Source organism: Bidens hawaiensis, unplaced genomic scaffold (genome assembly GCF_021521415.1).
Source record: "Bidens hawaiensis isolate Kalapana, Puna unplaced genomic scaffold, B.hawaiensis_p1.1 tig00035663_1, whole genome shotgun sequence".
NCBI classification, from domain to species: domain Eukaryota; kingdom Viridiplantae; phylum Streptophyta; class Magnoliopsida; order Asterales; family Asteraceae; genus Bidens; species Bidens hawaiensis.
In genome coordinates, this window is record NW_027496207.1 from 1 (window position 1) to 20,708 (window position 20,708).

General features: G+C 37.7%; 1 pseudogene; it reads left to right on the forward strand.

The window, feature by feature from the left end:
• Positions 1 to 11,066: 11,066 nt before the first annotated feature.
• Positions 11,067 to 17,604, forward strand: LOC143587634 (G-type lectin S-receptor-like serine/threonine-protein kinase At4g27290; annotated as a pseudogene).
• Positions 17,605 to 20,708: the final 3,104 nt, after the last annotated feature.

The following is a 20,708-nucleotide window of genomic DNA, read 5'->3' on the forward strand; positions in this document are numbered from 1 at the left end:
AGATCTTCAAGGCAAAAACAACTGCACCAAGTTCGAGGTCGTGAGTTGTATAATTCTTTCATGAACCTTGAGTTGCCTCGATGCGTAAGCGATAACCTTGCCTCGTTGCATAAGAACACAACCGAGACCTTGGTTGGAGGCATCGCAGTACACGACAAAATCATCATTACCCTCAGGTAGCGCAAGGACAGGAGCTTCACACAACAAACGCTTGAGCGTCAGAAAGGCTTCTTCTTGCTTCGAGCCCCAAATATACGGTTTACCTTTGTGCGTTAGAGCTGTTAAAGGCAAAGCGATCTTCGAGAAGTTCGAAATGAAGCGCCGGTAGTAACCAGCTAAGCCCAGAAAGGAACGGATCTCGGTAGGAGAAGATGGCGTCAACCAGTTCTTGATTGCTTCAATCTTGGATGGGTCGACATGAATACCCATCTTGTTTACAACATGACCAAGAAACTGTATTTCATCAGACCAGAAATCACACTTGGAAAGCTTGGCAAATAGCTGCTCGGCTCTAAGCTTCTGCAACACCAACCGAAGATGTTGCTCATGCTCGGTCTTGGTCTTAGAATACACCAGAACATCATCGATAAACACAATCACGAATTTATCCAAGAAAGGCCTACACACCCAATTCATTAGATCCATGAAAACGGCGGGTGCGTTGGTTAAACCGAAGGACATGACCAAGAATTCAAAATGGCCATAACGAGTTCGAAAAGCAGTCTTCGGAACATCTTCATCGCGGATGCGCAACTGGTGATAGCCAGAGCGGAGATCAATCTTGGAGAAACAAGAGGCACCTTGGAGTTGATCAAAGAGGTCGTCAATACGCGGTAAGGGATACCGGTTCTTAATGGTGAGTTTGTTCAACTCGCGGTAATCGATACACATGCGAAACGATCCATCTTTCTTTTTAACGAACAACACCGGAGCACCCCAGGGCGAAGAGCTAGGGCGAATGAATCCCTTAGCAGTCAACTCTTGAAGTTGGCTTGCCAATTCTTGCATCTCAGCGGGCGCAAGACGGTAAGGAGATTTAGCTACGGGGGAAGCACCAGGGATAAGATCAATACGGAACTCGACTTCACGAGCGGGAGGGATACCAGGAAGATCATCAGGAAAAACTTCAGGGAAATCACGCACAACAGGGATATCGCGAAGCTTCTTCTTTCCTCCATCGGGTTTAACCACATGGGCTAGAAATGCAATACACTTCTTCCGCATGAGTCTTTGGGCTTCGGCGCAAGACATAAGCTTAAGAACACTGGAGGGTTTCTCGCCGTAGATATGAAGATCACCATTTTCTCGAGGTATGCGAATCATCTTCTTGGCGCAAATAACTTCGGCGCGATTAAGCGTAAGCCAGTCCATACCAATGATAACATCAAAGCTTCCAAGAGGCATGGGGATGAGGTCGATTAGAAAATCGTTTTCATTAAGGTTAAGCGTACAATCCTTGATCACAGAGTTTATTAAATTAGTTTCACCATTAGTCAATTCAACTGAAAAATCTTCTTTTAAGTTATCGCGCGGTCGCGCAAGCTTCTGCTCAAAGGCGCGAGAGATAAAACTTCGATCGGCGCCAGTATCAAAAAGTACAGAAGCATAAAATCCGTTAAGCAAAAATGTACCATTAACTACGTCATTATTCGCTTGCGCTTGGTGCGCGGTTATATTAAAAGCTCGTCCACGCGTCACTTGGTTTGAAATCTGGTTCACCGGATTCGCTTGTGTGATTTGCACTTGTAGTCTCGGGCACGCGTTCCGGAAATGACTGGGATCACCGCAGTTAAAGCACGATCTGGGTCGTGGATTTTGGTAGGTTGGTTGTGGGTTCTGCAGGTAGGTTGGTGGTGTTGATGCGATTGGGTTAGCGGGAGGGACTCTACAGAACTCAGCAGAGTGACCAACGCGGCCACAACGGTTACATTGTCGACACGGGGTTTGGGTTGGGTGATGAAGTCTACAGGTTGGGCAAAAGGGTTGGTTCCTGTGTAAGGTTTCTTAGGTGGCGGGGCAGGGAGTGCTGGAGTGGTTAAGGCATAGTTATGGACTACAGGAGGTGTTGGGTAGGTTGACAGTGGGTTAGGCGCGTAAACTGGAGGTTGGTAGATGGGTTGCTGGACAATGGGCGGGTTGGTAAGCGCATAGGCTTTGCGCCTGCGCTTGAGGTTGTTACGGTTTGAGGGTTCTGGTTTGGCTTCTGTTGGTTCAGGAACAGTCTTGGTGAGTTTGGTCTTCTCAGTTCCCCGCAGGAACAGGGTTCCTGCTCTGACATGGTTGTCGCTGAGCACAGCGGCCAACTCGATGGCGTCAGAGAGGGTTAGTGGGTTTCTGGCCCATACAGAATCTTGAATTTCCATGGGAGACCCCCAAGGAATTTCTCGATGGCTCGGCGGGAAGGGGTAACAAGGTGAGGGACAAGCAGGCTTAGTTCATGGAAACGCGTCGCGTACTCGTGCGCTTCACCGCTGTATTGCTTAAGATTCCAAAATTCCTCCTCCAGGCGCTTAACTTCGTTGGGAGGGCAGAATTCTCGCGTCAGAATTTCCTTAAATTCCTCCCAGAGCATGCTAGAAGCAGCTTCTGCGCCACGCGCATGAGCTACTCCATTCCACCATGTAAGCGCTCTAGATTCCAGGACACTGGAAGCATATAGGGTTCGTCTATCAGGAGGGCATTGGGTATGGAGGAAAGTGTTTTCAATCTTCTCGAGCCATTGGAGCATCACGGTGGCTCCTTCAAGACCTGTGAACTTTGGAGGGTTACCCGCGTTAAAGGACTTAATGTTGTAACCAGAGGTGTTGGTATTGTTTTGGCTCAAAGCTTGGGCTATTGATGCGGCCATTTCCTGGGAACGTTGCCTGCCTGCGTCTGCGCGAGGCTTCTCTCCTCTGATGTCGGCGAGATAGCGGAGGCATTCTATAAAAGTTTTAATTTTAGTTAATATCTTGGTTTTAGCGCAAAGTATAACCTCGAAAAGCTTGGTTTCGCGGAGTCAGTTACTGTCAAATTAAAGTAAAATAAACGACCCTAAATGCAGACTTAATAAAGGTAACAAATTCGAATCAAGAATCAACAATTCATGTATCACCATGACTTTCCGAATTCCCAATTTAAAATATACGAGCAAACGAGTATTGGAGATTGACGATTCATGTATCACCATGACTTTTCAATCTTCAATATAAAATATACAAGAAAATGAGTATTGGAGGTTGACAATTCATGTATCACCATGACTTTTCAAGTCTCCAACCTCAGAACATAATCGTAAATGGAAATTGAAAATCAACTATTCATGTATCACCATGACTTTTCGGATTTTCAAATCCAACAAACGAATATGTAAGTAAAATCAATAAAAATCGAAATTCAACAAAAATCGAAATATCGCGGAATAGAACATAAAATCATATACTGCGTCTGCGCAAACATATTTATAAATAACGAGTAATTAACAATAAGCGCGCAAACATGAGATTCCTCTCATGCGCGAGAAGGGACTCTTAGGTATTCTAGGCCGTTACGTCTAACCACCTATCCTAAAGTCAACGAGCTCTGATACCAACCTGTAACACCCCGACCAAAGGCGGATTATACATCGGGGCGCCACATATTGTTTCATTACTCGTGACACTATTGGGTGTCAATATTTAATAAATATATTCATTCACGCACGCGCAACATAAACACAAGATAACATAAATCATCATAAATCAATATATTATAAATCATAATATTCGAACAGCAACAACTTGTCTTGATACATTTTAATCTAGGTCCAAAAGTAAAAACGTCCTACGTGTCCACAAGCTCCAAAAACAGCTACAGCAAACCTGAACATGTGTTAAAATAAAACGTCAAACACTTGCGTGTTGGTGAGAAATCAAGTTTAATAGATAATAATAGATAACAATAAATCTGCGCGCAACACGTGTATGTCTGGTGTTTAACAAGGGTGTAATCAGATTGTGATCAAGCCTAAATAGATCATAGCTCATAGTTCAATCCGTGCTCCCAATTGAGCACAAAAACAAGAAAACATCTGTGCAAGTGTAAACAAAGAAAACCGTAAACGATAGGTCTCCCGTGTTCATCTAATGGATCCATGAAAACTTCGGAATAGGCCGAACAAAGTGGTTAATGATACACACATACAAATAAACAGCCAAGTAAACGTCCTCAACACATGGGATACTGCGCGACTAAAGTTTATAATCAAGTTTAAGACTCAAGTTTGTACGAACACATGAATATCCCAAAACATTAAAAATAAAAAGGGATTAGGTACGAGATTACTCACTTGATAAACGATGCGGTGTAAGATAAAGCAAGAACCAACTTTAAACAAGCACAAATTAACCTATAAATAAGATTATTGTTTTAATGATTTGTTTTAAGTCTTGATTATAAGTTAGCATAATTAATAAGTAAATTATTATATAATATATATATTATATATTACCGTAAAAGCAGGGCAGAACAGGGAGGAAGACGGAGGCAAAGAGAGAGGAGACGGCAGAGGAAGAACAACGGCAAGGAGCAAGAGAGGACAGGAGAGATTAAGTGCTTTGTGTGTGTAGTGTTAGGAAAATAACATTATTATTATTTATAGAGAAACCCTAGGGAACACAATCCCTAGAAAAGGGGAAAAGATCTCCAAAAAGTAAAAGATTCCAAAAGCAAAAGATATCAAAAGATATGGCAGCTGCAGGGGGCAAGATAAAGCTGACAGGGAACAATAAACAGGCATGGGCGGGTCAGATAAAGGTACTGGTCAAGCATGGAAAAGCAGATTTCAAAAGATAATGTCAGTCACTTTTTCTGTCAACCAATGGGGTTGGTGCGCATGCTGCGCCAAAAGTGGCTTTTCAGACATAAGACAGGTTAGGTCAACAGCACAAAAGATAAGATATCAAAAGCAAACAAGCAAGTTAAAACAGAAAGGACACAAGACAGCGCGAGAAGGCTTCGAGCGCACGCGCGAGGGCGAAGGCAGACAGAGAAGGTCAAGAGTGCGCGAGCGCGAAGGCAGACAAAACCAACCTTTGCGCGCCGCGGAAAGAACTATATTTCTAAGCGCGCCGCGGAAAGAACTTCAATTCTAAGCGCGTCGCGAGAAGAACTATATCCTAGCGCGTCGCGGGAAGAACGGTATCCATAGCGCGCCGCGGGAAGAACTAAAATCCTTAGCGCGCTGCGGGGACAGTTCGTCTCGCGTATCGCAGTAACAGGTGGTCTTCACGCAAGCTTCCTTGTAAGGAGTCTGGCGCGTGGAGCTGCGCAGACAACCTTAGGCGGGAAGAAACAAGGGACAGCAAGGAGAAAAAGAGGGAAACAAGGCTTAAGGGCGGGACGGCGACAAGAGGGAAAAGAAGGCGGAAAGAGAGAAGAAGGAAGAGGGACGGGACGGCGGAAAGAAAGAGAGAGAAAGAGGCGGGAAGGAAAATATATTATTATTATTAAAAGTAAAATATAAGTATAAGTAAATATTAAATCATAAAAGAAAGAGATCAGATCAGAGAAACGGGTACCTGGGTCGGGTCGGATCGGGGCAGATGTCACAATTTTTGTGTTCATGTAGTTTTTAAACATTTAGTTTGCACCCTTCCATCGTCATCTCTTTAACTTATTAATTCAAAGTGCTTACTTATTCTTCGATTATCCCAATTTGTTTACTCTATATTTGAGCTAAATATATAAATTCAAGTTTGTAAATTGAGAATAAAAGATAAATTCACAAAAACAATTAAAATTACAAAAATGTTTCGTATCAATACGGGTGATTAATTTTTTAAATTGTTACCAAATTACTTGGCAATACTCATATTCGCAATAAACATAAAACGGATTGACTCGAAACAGAATCAGGACATGACACGAGTTTTTTGCAGTTCGAGACAAATTATAAGTATATAGGTCATATTAGAGATAAAGAATTCAACCCCCCCCCCCCCCCCCCGGATAACCCAACAACCTTACGCGTTTTACGCCCCCAACTATTCTCCTTTGAAATTGACTATGATTGTAAACCCATACCACAGTTTTTTCCTCGGAAATTCTCAAAAGCTATAAATGTTTTTTTTTTCTTTGAACGACCCCTTAAATGTATTATCAAAGCTTTAAATTGAATAGCCTAAACCACAACAGCTTATCCCATTCAATCCTTTGACTTTTCAAATTTTCATGGTGGATAGAAATTCACTAGTTTGATATAACAATCTTCATAAACAAGCCTTGGCATCAAGAGGACCATTGGGCCCTTTTTTGGTCGATCATTTGGCATGGTGAGTAGTTGTTGATGTACGAGTATATGTTTGGCATTTGTGTTTAAGGTTTAAATATTAAAGGTTAAAGATTTAATAAGAAATTTAACACGAACTATTAGAGTTAGTTGCCAGTGCTTCTAGATCTAGCATCGTTGATTCTCAACGCTTAATAATTACACAGTTGATCATAATAATATCTAAATACTTATGTTTCTTGTGGTTAAATTTTCATAATATTGATAGTCCTTTCCATAGATGAAGGTTATTTTTTTTGTTAGTTAGGTGTGAAATGACTATTTTACCCCTAATGAGAAACAAAATAATAAAAAGAGAAAACTATGATTTGCCTCCTTGTGTAATTTGGGCGGGCTACCATTGAACCACTAAAAACTAAATTTCGGGTATTGACCCCATGTGTTTTTCATAATGCTGACATGAGCCACTGGTTGCGCGTATTGAACCCTTGTTTTTAATTTGACCGTTTGGTTCAAGGGCACTTTAATAATAATAATAATAATAATAATAATAATAATAATAATGATAATAATAATAATATCTAATAATAATAACAACAATAATAACAATAATAACAACAAAAACATCTGCATCATTAATTCATCTGCATCTCCATAACATCATTCATCATTCATCATCTGCATCTCCTGCATCATTAACAAAACCCTAATAATAATAATAAGAACACGAACAAATTTATGTATTCTGCATCTCAGAAGAATCGACGGTGGCGGCGGCCAAATATCCCAAACCCATAAATCAATCATAGTTTTCTCTAATCATACATATTATCTTACAATCTGTAATATGTACCCGACGTACCGGATCATCTTTTCTACAAGTTCAACCTTTCGAATTCATGTATCTCATTCTCCAAAATCTCCAACGTATGCGAATTTACCAATGTCATCGCACAAAACCTCCTATGCTACCATCTCTGACATATGCGACCATCCTAAAATCTTCGATGCAGCCTTCAACTACCAAATTACCTGTCGCACTAGCACTCTGCCTCAACTTTTTGCCACTACCACCAAAAAACCTAAAATCACACCTCGTGGCTAGAGAAAAGACTGAGGGTAGTCATTTTAGACTGAGGGTAATGGGGCTTGGTTGAGCCCAAGGTGAGCCAAGCAATTTGACACGTAGGCGATGACACGGCCATGGATCAAGCCTCTCAACCAAGCCCCAGAGGGTGTAGTGGTCCAGGTGAGCAGGGGCTTGATCCAGTTTTTTATTTATTTATTATTTTAAATAATACATTAAATAATAATATAAAACATTACATTAATAATAATATAAAACATTACGTTGATACTAGCCTAATACAAGATCATCGGGTCTTCTATCCCACAAATGCTCGACCAACTCATGCCGAACGTTGCCATGTAACTCACGGCTCTTGATGATATTTATGTTGGCGAGTCATTGTTCATTGGTGATCGTCGATTCTTGTCTTGGAATATCACCTTAGTAGTTTTGACAAATAGCTTTACCCTCGTCTTCTAGTATCATGTTATATAGGATTATACACGTGATGACGACTTCCGTTATCTTCTCCCTTGTCCAAAATCTTATTGGATTCGCCAACATTGCCCATCTTTTCTTTAGGACTCCAAACGCCCTTTCAATATCTTTCCTTGCCGATTCTTGTTTCTTCGTGAAGTACTTTCATTTGTCAGAAATTGGAGCCGCGTAAGCTTGAACAAGTATCCCCCATTCGTTGTAAATACCATCAACGAGGTAGTACACGTACTTGAAATGTTCTCCATTTGCAAAAAAAAGCTTAAGGAGGTTCTACCCCGTCGATAAGGTCATCGATTATCGGTGACTGATCGATAACATTGAGGTCATTATTAGACCCGACAACCCCAAAGAACGCATGCCAAATCCAAAGATCCTGTGACGCCGCCGCCTCAACTACGATAGTAGGGACGGGGTGATCACCTCAATGGAATTGACCTCGCCAAGCAGTGGGACACATAGCCCAACCAACATGCATACAATCAAGGCTACCGAGCATCCCGGGGAAACCATGTTTTTCACCGTGCACCTCGTATATGTGTTGGATATCATACATTGTTGATCTACGTAAGTATCTCCGCTTGTATAGCGATATGACCCCTAAATATAATTATTAAAGTTATATAAGTTATGTAAATATTTGAAAAATATATAAACAAACGTAAAAAAAATATACACCTCTACAAAAGTGGTTAAGCGCATCGTGTCCGGTCTTTTTAGCCATTTGTAGATACTCGTCCAACATGTCTGATCCAACACCATACGCTAGTTGTCGAAGAGCGGCGGTAATTTTTTGAGTAGCCGTGAACCCAGGCTTACCTCTAGCGTCATCCCTTTGTTGAAAATACTCAAAGTGCTCCGGCAAGTCATTTGCCAGACGCATGAATAATCGTCTAGTCATTCGAAAACGGGTTCTAAAACTATCCTCACCATATGTGGGATTGGGACTAAAATAGTGACGTATCAAAGTTTCGTTAGTGGTCTTTCGATCACGAATACGCGGTTGGCAGAACAATGGGGCTCGGGGGCGATTTTGATCTCTCAAAAAGCTTATCGTCGTTTGAACCGCTTGACAAATGAGTTCGTCTTCTTCGGTAGAATAGGAAGACGTAGACGATGACGACGATGCCATTTATAAATATATAAATAGAAGTTTTGATAGAGAGAATGTATGGTTTGAGTTTTTATAGAAAGTGTGGATTTGTATTTATAGATAAAAAAATAATATTTAAACTGGCCAACGGTAAAGTTGACCAGTCAACACACCCTCCAACAGCTAGTTAGCCCCGCGACCACAGCCACACCGGCCGGCCGCGCCCTCGCTCACCGGAGGGGTGTAGCGGTGTTCGCGAGCCACGTAGGCGGCCGCGCCCACCCCTCACCCCCCATTACCCTCAGTCTTATATAATAAGTTAATTTATTTATTTTGTTTAGTTAATTAGTATATTTGTATTGTTTTATTACCGAGGGTAATCTAGTCATTTTACATGATTTAACTGAAAATATTAACCGAGTTAGCTAGTAATTAAAGACCAATGATGTAATAAAAATTCAAATTATTAAACGTCGAGGACCAATGGTGTAAGATCTATAAAGAACAAGGACTAATCAATCAATTTAGACGTACAGTATGCTATTACAATTGAGAGAAAATTGAGCATTTATTGTTTTATTCATCATATTTATCTTTTTCTCTTTGTGTAATGTGTATAGTCACTTAAAATGTCATTTAGTAGATTTATTCGTAATATTTATCTTGATACCAAACACACATCAATTAGGCTTGGGCAAGTGTCATATGCATTACCTATCCATCATATGAGATGATGACAACGGTTCATTTCATCCGAAGATGATGGCCCCTCAATGAATAACCCATTTTTGTTGTGGTACGGAAGTGGCTAGATCAAACACAAGATTTTTCCAAATTATAGAACAAAACGTCATGATATTTTAGCATGACATGTCACATTTAGAGGGCCGTCTATAAGACTTATATGCACATTCATTACTATGCATATTCATACTAATTAACTTTGAAGAGTTAAAAGAGTAACATACATAAAAAGTTTTGCAAGAAAGTAAACTTGTGAAAGGTTTAATGTTGAATGATGCACATGGGTCAAGTCACAAATAAGACTTTCTTTAAAAGTTTCCAGCTCTAAAGATAGAAATAATAAAAGATAGAAATAATAAACTAAATAAATTAAACTAAATCTTAAAAAAAGCATTTAAAACAACATAATCCATATATGAACCCTTATTCATTTAATTCCTCTTTGATTTATAAAGCCATTACAAATAATTAGTTTATGAGGTCTTTTGACGTAACTAAACATAATCTAATTCACAAATCCACTGAAGGATATAAATATGGGTGAATTATTCAAACAAAATTTCGAACCAGAAATATCTGAAAATTTAGATACCTGAGAAAATTCGGATATCGAAATTTTAGGACTTGGATTCAAATAGATATTTTAGAAAAAACCGAATAATTTGTATATCAGAACTTTAGGATGTTAATTTCTAATTTTTTTCTGGTTAGGATATTCGGGTATTTTTCAGTTATTTCGGATATCTTCCAAGTTCTTCAATACTCTTTATTATCCATTTATTAATATATATTTTTTATGAGGAATCTGGAAATCTGTTTGCTATCCGAATCTGAAATTTCAGACATGGACTCGGATATTTAAATTTTATTATCTGAAATTTTCAATTTTGTTTATCCAAATGTGAATACAACTTTACATAATTTGGGAAGCCATTGTTGTTGCCACAAGAGTAACGAGTATCACCATTATTGTTGCCATTGGGTTAGTCCGAGTAGCCGAGCTTTCATTTATTTGGTCAACAAACAAAAGAACCGAAGGTTTATTTATTATTATAAATTTTAAAACAACCATCATACCTAGTATATATATATATATATATATATATATATATATATATATATATATATATATATATATATATATATACTACAAATAGCACAAAAGCTATCTATAGAATATGGGCAGGATGGATGTAGGCAAAACTTTATCTCCCTTTAAATAAAAAGGATATTTTCAGAACCCGGCTATAAATTTTAAATTTTACTGATGACCATGCAAGTCTTAAAATAAAAATAAATACATTATATTCCCTTTCAAAGAAAAATATATGCGTAGTTGATACTCCACAAGTCCACGGGACTATCTAAAATGGAGTTTTGTATCTGATTTTCGGAATTGATCTATTACTGATACCTTAATGGCAGAAAGAAGAGTAGCTAACTGCAAATTGATATTTGGCTTCTTTGTTGTATTTTATGCATCAATAACTTTCACTTCCTGTGCAGACACCATATCTGCAAATCAAATCATTAGATATAATGATACCATTGTTTCCCCAAAAGAAACCTTCGAACTTGGTTTCTTTAGCCCTGGCAACTCGATGAACCATTATGTCCGGATTTGGTACAAGAAAAGATCGAATGGAACAGTTGTATGGGTAGCCAACCGGGACGCACCACTCACACAAACTTCCGGAGAGCTAGCTCTCACCCTTCAGGGAGTTTTAAGTCTACGGGACACCACCACGGGCACCATCTTATGGAACTCATCCGGCACGACATCAGTCAGGAATCCGGTTGGCCAGCTTCTAGATACAGGCAATTTTATAATTCACAACAATCAAGAAAATCCCATATGGCAAAGTTTTGACTTTATGACAGACACTTTACTTCCCGGAATGAAGTATGGCAAGAATTTGGTTACCGGGGTTGAAAAGCGCCTAACATCATGGAAATCAGATGATGATCCAGCTACGGGTAACTTTTCTTATGGGATTGATACTAAAGGCTATCCCCAGTTGATCCTAACGGAAGGCTCGAAGATAAAGTTACGGGGAGGTCCATGGAACGGACTCAGGTATACCGGATACTCTAATATGATACAGAGAAACTTTTACAACTACACCTTCGTTATTAATGAACGAGAAATTTACTTCCGGTATGATCCCATAAATACTTTGGTTTTAATGCGGGTGGTATTACTGCCAGATGGCCGTATAGAGCGCTTGATATGGTCTGACAGCGAACATGAATGGAACCTTTTTGTGGCCATAGAAACCGATCACTGTGATCAATACGCTGTGTGCGGGCCAAATGGGAGGTGCAACATTGGCAACTCCCCGTTTTGTGAATGTTTGAAGGGGTTTGAACCCAGATCTCCTGATGAGTGGAACTCTACAGATTCGCCACAAGGGTGTCGACGTATTATTTCTTTGGACTGTGGACCGGGGGAAGGGTTCAACAAATATTCTAACTAGAAATTACCTGACACTCGGTAGTCATGGTATAACCAGACCTTGACCCTTGTGGAATGTGAGAAGATGTGCAAAAGCAATTGTTCATGTATTGCTTACACAAATTCCAATGTCTCGGGTGCCGGTAGTGGGTGCTTGCTATGGTTCGGTGACCTAGTTGATATCAGAATGTTTTCGAAAGATGGGGACACTCTTTATATACGAATGACACCTTCAGAGCTAGGTAAATCAAAACATTATTTTTGTATATGGGGCCATCTATACAAACACGTTTGACATCTTAAACGGCCGTTTTGTCCAAAAATTTGCGAAGTTTGATCGCCAAAGGCCCGAGCGGCTTCGAATATCGTCTAAATGGTCATTCTAACGAATAATTTTCAAAGTTTGACCCCTCCCCGATGGTTATCAGTTAGCACGACAATCCGAATGCTGTTCCAAAGGTCGTCTTGACCAATAATTTTCAAAGTTTGATTTTTAATTTTTCTTTGTCAAACTATAGTTTCAATGTTTTGTTGATGGCCATTGGATGGTGTAAAATCAGATGGGGATGGGGTAGCTATAGCATGACCCTTTTTATATTTATTACTATCTTTATACCGATCACCTGAACATTATGTGTTAGTGTAGACTCGATAGAAAGCAGGAAAAGCTCAAGCACAAGGATAAGAGTACAAGTTATGATCCCCATAGCATTTATGGTTTTGGTCATCCTAGTTTTGATATGCTTGTATTATCGTTTCAATAGGAAGAAGCAACATCAAGAAGGTATGAAGTAATTTGAGAACTCTATATAGGTTGGCTTATAATGCTGTATTTTAATTATTATCAAAACAAAAATCGTTAAATATCGCCCAAATGTACTGAATCATTTTGTCACACACACACATATATGGTGAGGATCATAAGAGAACCTTTTGAAATTGAGAACTTTAAGAACCGTTTTGAGAAAAAAAAAATAACACTTAAAAATATTAAAAACGAAAAAAACAAAAATTTTAAAAATGTAAAGAAACCAATTTTTTTTATTTTTCATCCCGGTTTAATAAAAAAACTAATTATACACATATGTATATTTGTATTTTATCTCGATTGACATAATATACATATATGTACATTATCATTTATCTTAAATGTATAAATGTGTATAAAGAATAACATGTATAAAATTAAAAAAAATAAGTATTAAACATATGTGTATAATTTTGCTAAACCGATATTTATTTTTTAATTTTTATATGAAAACTTGTTTGAACATGATCCTAAAAACAGAAATGATGGCGAAGATCTAGAGCTTCCACTGTTTGGCTTGTCTATATTACTTAAAGCTACAAACAATTTTTCAATGAATAACAAACTTGGTGTGGGCGGTTACGGTCCTGTTTACAAGGTATTTCTATGTTATACATATGGTGTTCATGACTTAATATGTTACCATTAGGGGTGTGCATGGGTCGGTTTGGGGTGGTTTTAAGCCAAACCCATAACCATAACCAATATGTCGGTTAATAGATGACCATAACCATAACCGATCCGTTATGGCGGTTTCGGTTAATCGGTTTTGAATGTTATAACGAGTCGGTTATGGGTCGGTTAACCGTGACCAAACCAATTTATAATTGAGCTAAAACTTTGATACTGAAAAAATAAAAACGACATGACATAGTTCAACAGTATATATAATTCTTAGTATTAATAATATATATTCATACACACGATAATATAGTATAAAAATGAGAGCGTTATTAGTTTATTACCTTCTTTAGTTTTCTCCAAATTATCAACCGTGTGTCTAATCATATTCCATAAAGTTGAGAATTTTGTAAATGGGACGGTTCGATTTTGGCGGGTTTGAAATGATCTTTAACCAAAACCGACCCGTATTTAGCGGTTTTCAAAAATACATTAAACCGACCCGCTGGATATGTCGGTTATCGGTTAAATTCGGTTCGGTTATGGCGGTTATGGTTCGGTTAATGGTTATAGCGGTTAATTTACACACCCCTAGTTACTATCTACCTATCTACATCTACATATATTCTAATAAAGTAAAATAATTGTAGATACGTGCTAGTTTGTGGTTAATCCTCACAATATTTTTTCCTTCAAAATTAATATATGACACATATTAATAATTATTCATTTTTCTTTTACACTTCATTTATATTATATTTAATTAAATTATTCACTTTTCTTTAAACTCTATTTATATTATATCTATACACTTTTATACAAATAAATATTTACATATTATACTAATATACATTGTTAGAATATGTTTCACACTATACTTGATGAAATTCAAATATCAACAACAAACCATGTTTATTAAATATTTAAAAGAATATAATTTTAAATGTTATCATTAACATATAATACTATTCATATTGTTGAAGATTGTAAATAAAAAAAATAAAAAAGAAACATTATTTGCTTTCAGTTTACAAAGTAACTTTTTTAATTATTAAATTATAAATATATGCTTAAAAGTTGATCCGTTTTTTAAAAATAAATCCATTTGTCTATTCGTCTTTTTTGTACATTGTCATATAAATTTATAAATTATAATATATTATTTAAATCTATCTATTTGTTTTTTCGGTTAATTTAGTAAATTATACATATATGTGTTAAATTGTAAGAATAATATACCAATCACTTTTAAATATACTAAAGTTTATCACATTTAGTTTCTTGGGTTTTTTTATCAATGATTGATTCGGGTTTTTGTGAAACTTAAATTTGATTGTTACGGGTTAGAATTTGATAAATAGATCGTTTGGTACAAATTAACAACATTTGTCTCAAATTTGTAACGCGTAAAAAAGGGGTAATCTAAATATTTTTAAAATTATAAGAATGTAAATAGATTTATCGTCAAACTTTGTTTGGGGTTCAAAGTTTTGACTTGAAAATATAAAACAAATGAAAGTTATAATTTTAAATGAGACTGAGTTTCGAATTTACTTCTAATGACATTTTTGGAAATAGTTAAAAAATTCTTAATTTTGCACATTGAGTATTTTTCACATGACTATTTAAATTTAAGAAAATTGACAACCACTTCTGACATGCCATCTCCAGCCTATCAATACTTCTAACTTTTATCAAATTATAAACATTTGTGTCAGCATTGACATTTTCTTGAATAGTGATTAAAATGTTGTATATGTGAAGCATGTCGTACAAAATTATGCTCAAGTGAAGCAAAACATTCACAAAATTGAACGGGTTAACCTGTTTGTTTTTTTTTTGTTAATTGGCAAACTCGAGAAGTCTTTCAAACTTATCAAAATCTTTTTCATAGTGAAGCTCAAAACTATTATTATATGAGAAGAATTCATCGAAATTAGTTCATAACCAAATTTCTTACGCTTATACATACATGATACTGAGAAAAGTTTTCAATCAAATGAGTGCTCTTGTGTATGTTTTTGTATGTGCATTATTTTTTTTATTAAATTCATTTTTTTTGGAAAAAATCACTATGATATAAATAAATTAGTTTATGTATAATGTATTGTTTTATTTATAACTTAATTATTTTGATCATCCTTTATATTACCCGGGCTCTACTGTTAAGTTAAACAAATAATGCCGGCCTTGACTTCTGGAAACATTCATTTGTTGCCTTCACTTCTTGGATTTATTTAATTATGTGGTTTTATGACCTTTTCTTCATGGGTTAATTAACTAATAATAACCATTATATATAAGCTGATATAATTATAAATTCATTGCATTTGAATTATGGTCCTCTATGACAATAATTTTTCTTGTTGCTAACAATAATATATAGTTGTGAATCTTTAGTTATACAAGTTTATTTACCCATTTTTTTAATGGTAACAAAAAATAATATAATTTGTTATGTTTTAGGGTGTACTCGAAGATGGAAAGGAAATAGCAGTGAAGCGGTTAGCTAAAACATCCACTCAAGGAATTCACGAATTTAAGAATGAAGTTATTTCAATATCTAAACTACAACATCGCAATCTTGTAAAGCTCTTAGGGTATTGCATTGAGGCAACTGAAAATATGTTGATTTATGAATACATGCCAAATAAAAGCCTCGATTTCTTCATATTTGATAGAACTCAAAGCAAACTCATTGATTGGCTAGCACGTTACCACATTATCAATGGAATTGCTCGCGGACTTATGTATATTAACCAAGATTCTAGGCTTAGAATCATACACAGAGATCTAAAAGCTAGCAACATTTTGCTCGACATGGATATGAACCCAAAGATATCAGATTTTGGCACAGCTTAAAGTTTTGGAGGAAGCCAGATAGAGGCAAACACAAACAGAGTGGTTGGAACATAGTGAGATTCGCGTACACTCATCTCATTCCATTTTATATTACAAACTATTTACATTGAACTTGATTCATGGCAACGGCTACATGCTCCAGAGTACGCAAGAGACGGTGTCTTTTCGATCAAATCAGACGTATATAGCTTCGGGGTAGTGGTCTTGGAAATCATATGTGGAGTTAAAAACAGAGGATTCGTCCACAAAGAACACTATAATAACCTTATGGGACATGTAAGTTTTTGCAATAAATTTAGAAATGCAAATTATATGAATGGTTTAAAACATTATAAAACTGCACTGCTTGCGGTGCGCACATATAATGTATATATGTGTGAGCCCTCGAGTGGGGAAAAATGAAATTGCACTAATTTTGACGTTATTTTACTAATTTCGTGAACATATCGTTATAAGTGGCGGAAGGTTAATTAGGCATCATGTGGTGGCGTTGATAGCCGAAAGACAATGGTACATGCACCAAACAGCCAGTGTCACAATGATTGAGTGCTATGTGCTTTATGTCAAAGGCTTGATGCAAAACTACTATCAAGCCGGGGGTTTCACCGAAGGCAGCCTCTCTATCCCTACAGGGTAGAGGTAAGGCTGTCTACATCTTACCCTCCTCAGACCCTACCATAGCTTTGCTATTGGTTGGATATACTGAGTACGATGATGATGATGATGTTTAAAACATTATAAGAAAAGAAAAAAACGAAAAGGTAATTGGTTTAAAAAAGCTGATGTGCTACTTTGAATAAAGCTAGTAATCTGTATAGAAACGAGAACAAATTAAGTTGGTTAATTCTTTTATTGCAACTTGCCCATGTACGTGGAATACCAAAACATAACTTGTGTTCTTTTATCTTGACAGGCATGGGGACTCTATAATGAAGGCAGATCTTTGGAGTTGGTTGCTAAGTGTATAGGTGAATCAATCAATATGTCTCAAGTTCTAAGATGCATCCATGTTGGTTTGTTGTGTGTTCAACGTCGTCCAGAAGATAGACCGACTATGACTTCTGTGATCTTGATGTTGGGGAGTGAGGGTACCTTGCCTTCACCTAAAGAACCTGGTTTTTATGTTGGAGAAGGTTTACAAGATACTGCACAATCATATGGCAATAATTCTAATAACGAACTAACCATTTCAATGTTAGATGGTAGGTAGTAAGATACTTGCAACGTAATAGAAGAAATATAACCATATTATCCGAAATAACTTATTATGGTGTAGTTAATATATATATTAAGGAAAATAAAAGGCTCGGGTGCATGTATCTCAAGAAAGGAACATAACGTGTAAGATTTATAAAAATAACTTAGCATTAAGCCCATTTTAAATTCGCTGTTGACTTGTAACATTATAGTGTGCTCTAATCAACACGCATGCACCTCATTTAAGACATTCTTTTGAAAGAGTGCATGTCAATATAAAGAAAGGGATGATGTAATGAAATGGTTGTTTATTGAATGAGTAAATATTACAAAGGGGTGGCTATCTATATATACATAAGCTAAACCCTAATTATAATTAATAATAGGCCCATGGGTTTTAACCAAATCCATTACATGGGCTGGAACCCTAACTAATATAACTAACACTCCTCCTCAAGTTGGTGCATAGATGTTAATCATGCCCAACTTGTTATAAATAAAATCTATCTGAGTTTTCCGAAGAGGTTTAGTGATAATATCTACAAGTTGAAAGTTTGTCTTAATATGAAATGGTTGAATGGACGGGGGATCTGCTTATGTGCCTACTACCCGGTCTCTGATAAGGTGACAGTCAACCCCAATGTATTTCGTCCTTTCATGGCATACTTGATTCTTGGCTATATGGATAGCTGATTGATTATCACAGTTAACCGCATCAAGTCTTTAGAAATAACCCCGAGTTATATAAGAAGACGACAAATCCATGTCATTTTTGATGTTACATCTGCCATAGCTCTATACTTCGATTCAACGCTCGATCTAGATACCGTGTGTTGTTTCTTACTTTTCCATGATACAAGATTTCCTCCAACGAGCACACAATATCCAGTGGTAGATTGTCAGTGGTAGATTGTCGTGAAATTGGACAGCCTGCCCAATCTGCGTCTGAGAAACCTAATATCCGACCATCTCCTTCTTCCGTGAAAGCACCCACTCGGCAATGGCCCTGATCAGAATAGAGGCTGCCAAGGCCTGGAGATATCTTAAGACACGAAGAGCAGCATCCCAGTGACCGGTGTACGGTTCAGCCATGAATTGGCTCAGAACACTTACAGTAAATGAAATATCTGGTCGTGTGATGGTTAAATAATTAAGTTTACCAACCAACCGTCTGTATCGCTTAGGATATTTCATTGGATCCCCTTCCTTTGGGAGGAGTTTCTTTGTAGGAAGCATTGGGATATCAACTGGTTTGCAACCCAACAATCCTTATTTAGTCAACATATCAAGGACATACTTTCGTTGAGAGAGAAGTATTCCTTGTGGAGAGCAAGATATTTCTATGGCAAGGAAATACCTCAATCGACCTAAGTCGCTAGCATGAAACTGAGACTGAAAAAACTCTTTGAGTTCGGTGATCCCGATCTCATCATCGCCTGTGATTATAATGTAATCCACATAAACAAATACAATAATCCTTTTCCCTTTTTGGTGTCTAAAGAAGACAGAGTGATCGTATGCACTACGAGTCATCCCAAACTGTCCCATAACACTAGAGAATCGACCAAACCATGCCCTAGGAGACTGTTTGAGACCATATAGAGAACGACGTAGTCTGCAAACTTTCGATGCCTCCTCCTCAACAATAAACCCCAGTGGCTGCTTCATATATACCTCTTCAAGAATACCATTAAGAAAGGTATACTTGACATCAAGCTGGTGGAGCGGCCAATGATTAATGGCAGCAAGGGCAATACAAGTATGGACAGATGTCATTTTAGCAACCGGCGAGAAAGTTTCATGATAGTCAATGCCATATACCTGAGAATACCCTTTGGTGACCAACCGAGCCTTTAGGCAATGTAAAGAACCATCCGTGTGAAATTTGACTGTGAACACCCAACAACAACCAACAATACGTTTCCCAAGAGGAAGTGTTTCAAGATCCCATGTATGATTATATCTTAGAGCCCCAATTTCCTCTTCCATAGCCCGCCTCCATCCGGGGTGAGCGAGAGCTGTTGTCATAATTCTGGGAATCGGGTAGGAATCAAGGGTAGTGGTATAAGCATGAGATTCAGGAGATAGGTGAGAGTAGGCTACATAATCTTGAATCGGGTAACGGGTGCAATGTCGTGGTTCTTTGTGAAAGGCGATAGGCATATTGGGAAAGGGGGCGTTAGGAGGATCATAAGGAAGAACGTGTGGCGTAGTAGGGTCCGAAGTGGGTGGGGATAAGGAAGTATGTGACGGGGTGTTGGGCTCAGAAGGGGAGAGTGGAACAGAAGACACACCATGGTCTGATTGGGAATCAGGATGCTCTGACTGACTCCGGCGTCGACGACTATATGTGAAAAGTAACGGGGGAGGTTCTGTAAGTGGACTTGTGGAGTCTGGATTAGGAGTAGCGTGGGCCGGATGATCCGGTACACTAGGCATGGGGAAAGTGGGAATAAGGGGAGATATGGGTATATCAAGGTCGGGGAATGGGTCGGATGAAGGAGTGGAATACTAGAGAAAGTAAGGACATGACTCATGAAAGGTGACATCGGCACTAGTAAAGTATTGGTGAAGGGATGAGCTATAGCACCGATACCCTTTTTGAACCCGTGAGTAACCAAGAAAGACACACCGAATAGCTCGGGGATCAAGTTCGGCGGTTTTCAGACGATGATCATGAACATAGGCAACACAACCAAATACTTAAGGTGCGAGAGGAAATGAAGTGCCATTGGTAAATAGTATAGAAAATGGTGTTTACCATGAAGGACGGGTATGGGCATGCGGTTAATCAGATATGTGGCAGTGAGAACGGCATCTCCTTAGAAGCGATGAGGAACACATGATTAGAACATGATTGTGCGAGAGATCCAATAGGTGACGATTTTTCGTTCGAACACACCATTATGCTGGGATGTATACGCACACGAAGATTCATGAATAATGCTGTGGGTTTTTAAGTATGAAGAAAAGTCGGTGGAAAAATATTCTTCGGCATTATCATATCGTAAAGTTTTAATTGTGGTGTTAAACTGGTTTTGAACATAAGCATTAAATTCACGAATGGTGAAAAATACCTCACTATGATATTTCAACAAATAAACCCAAGTAGCACGA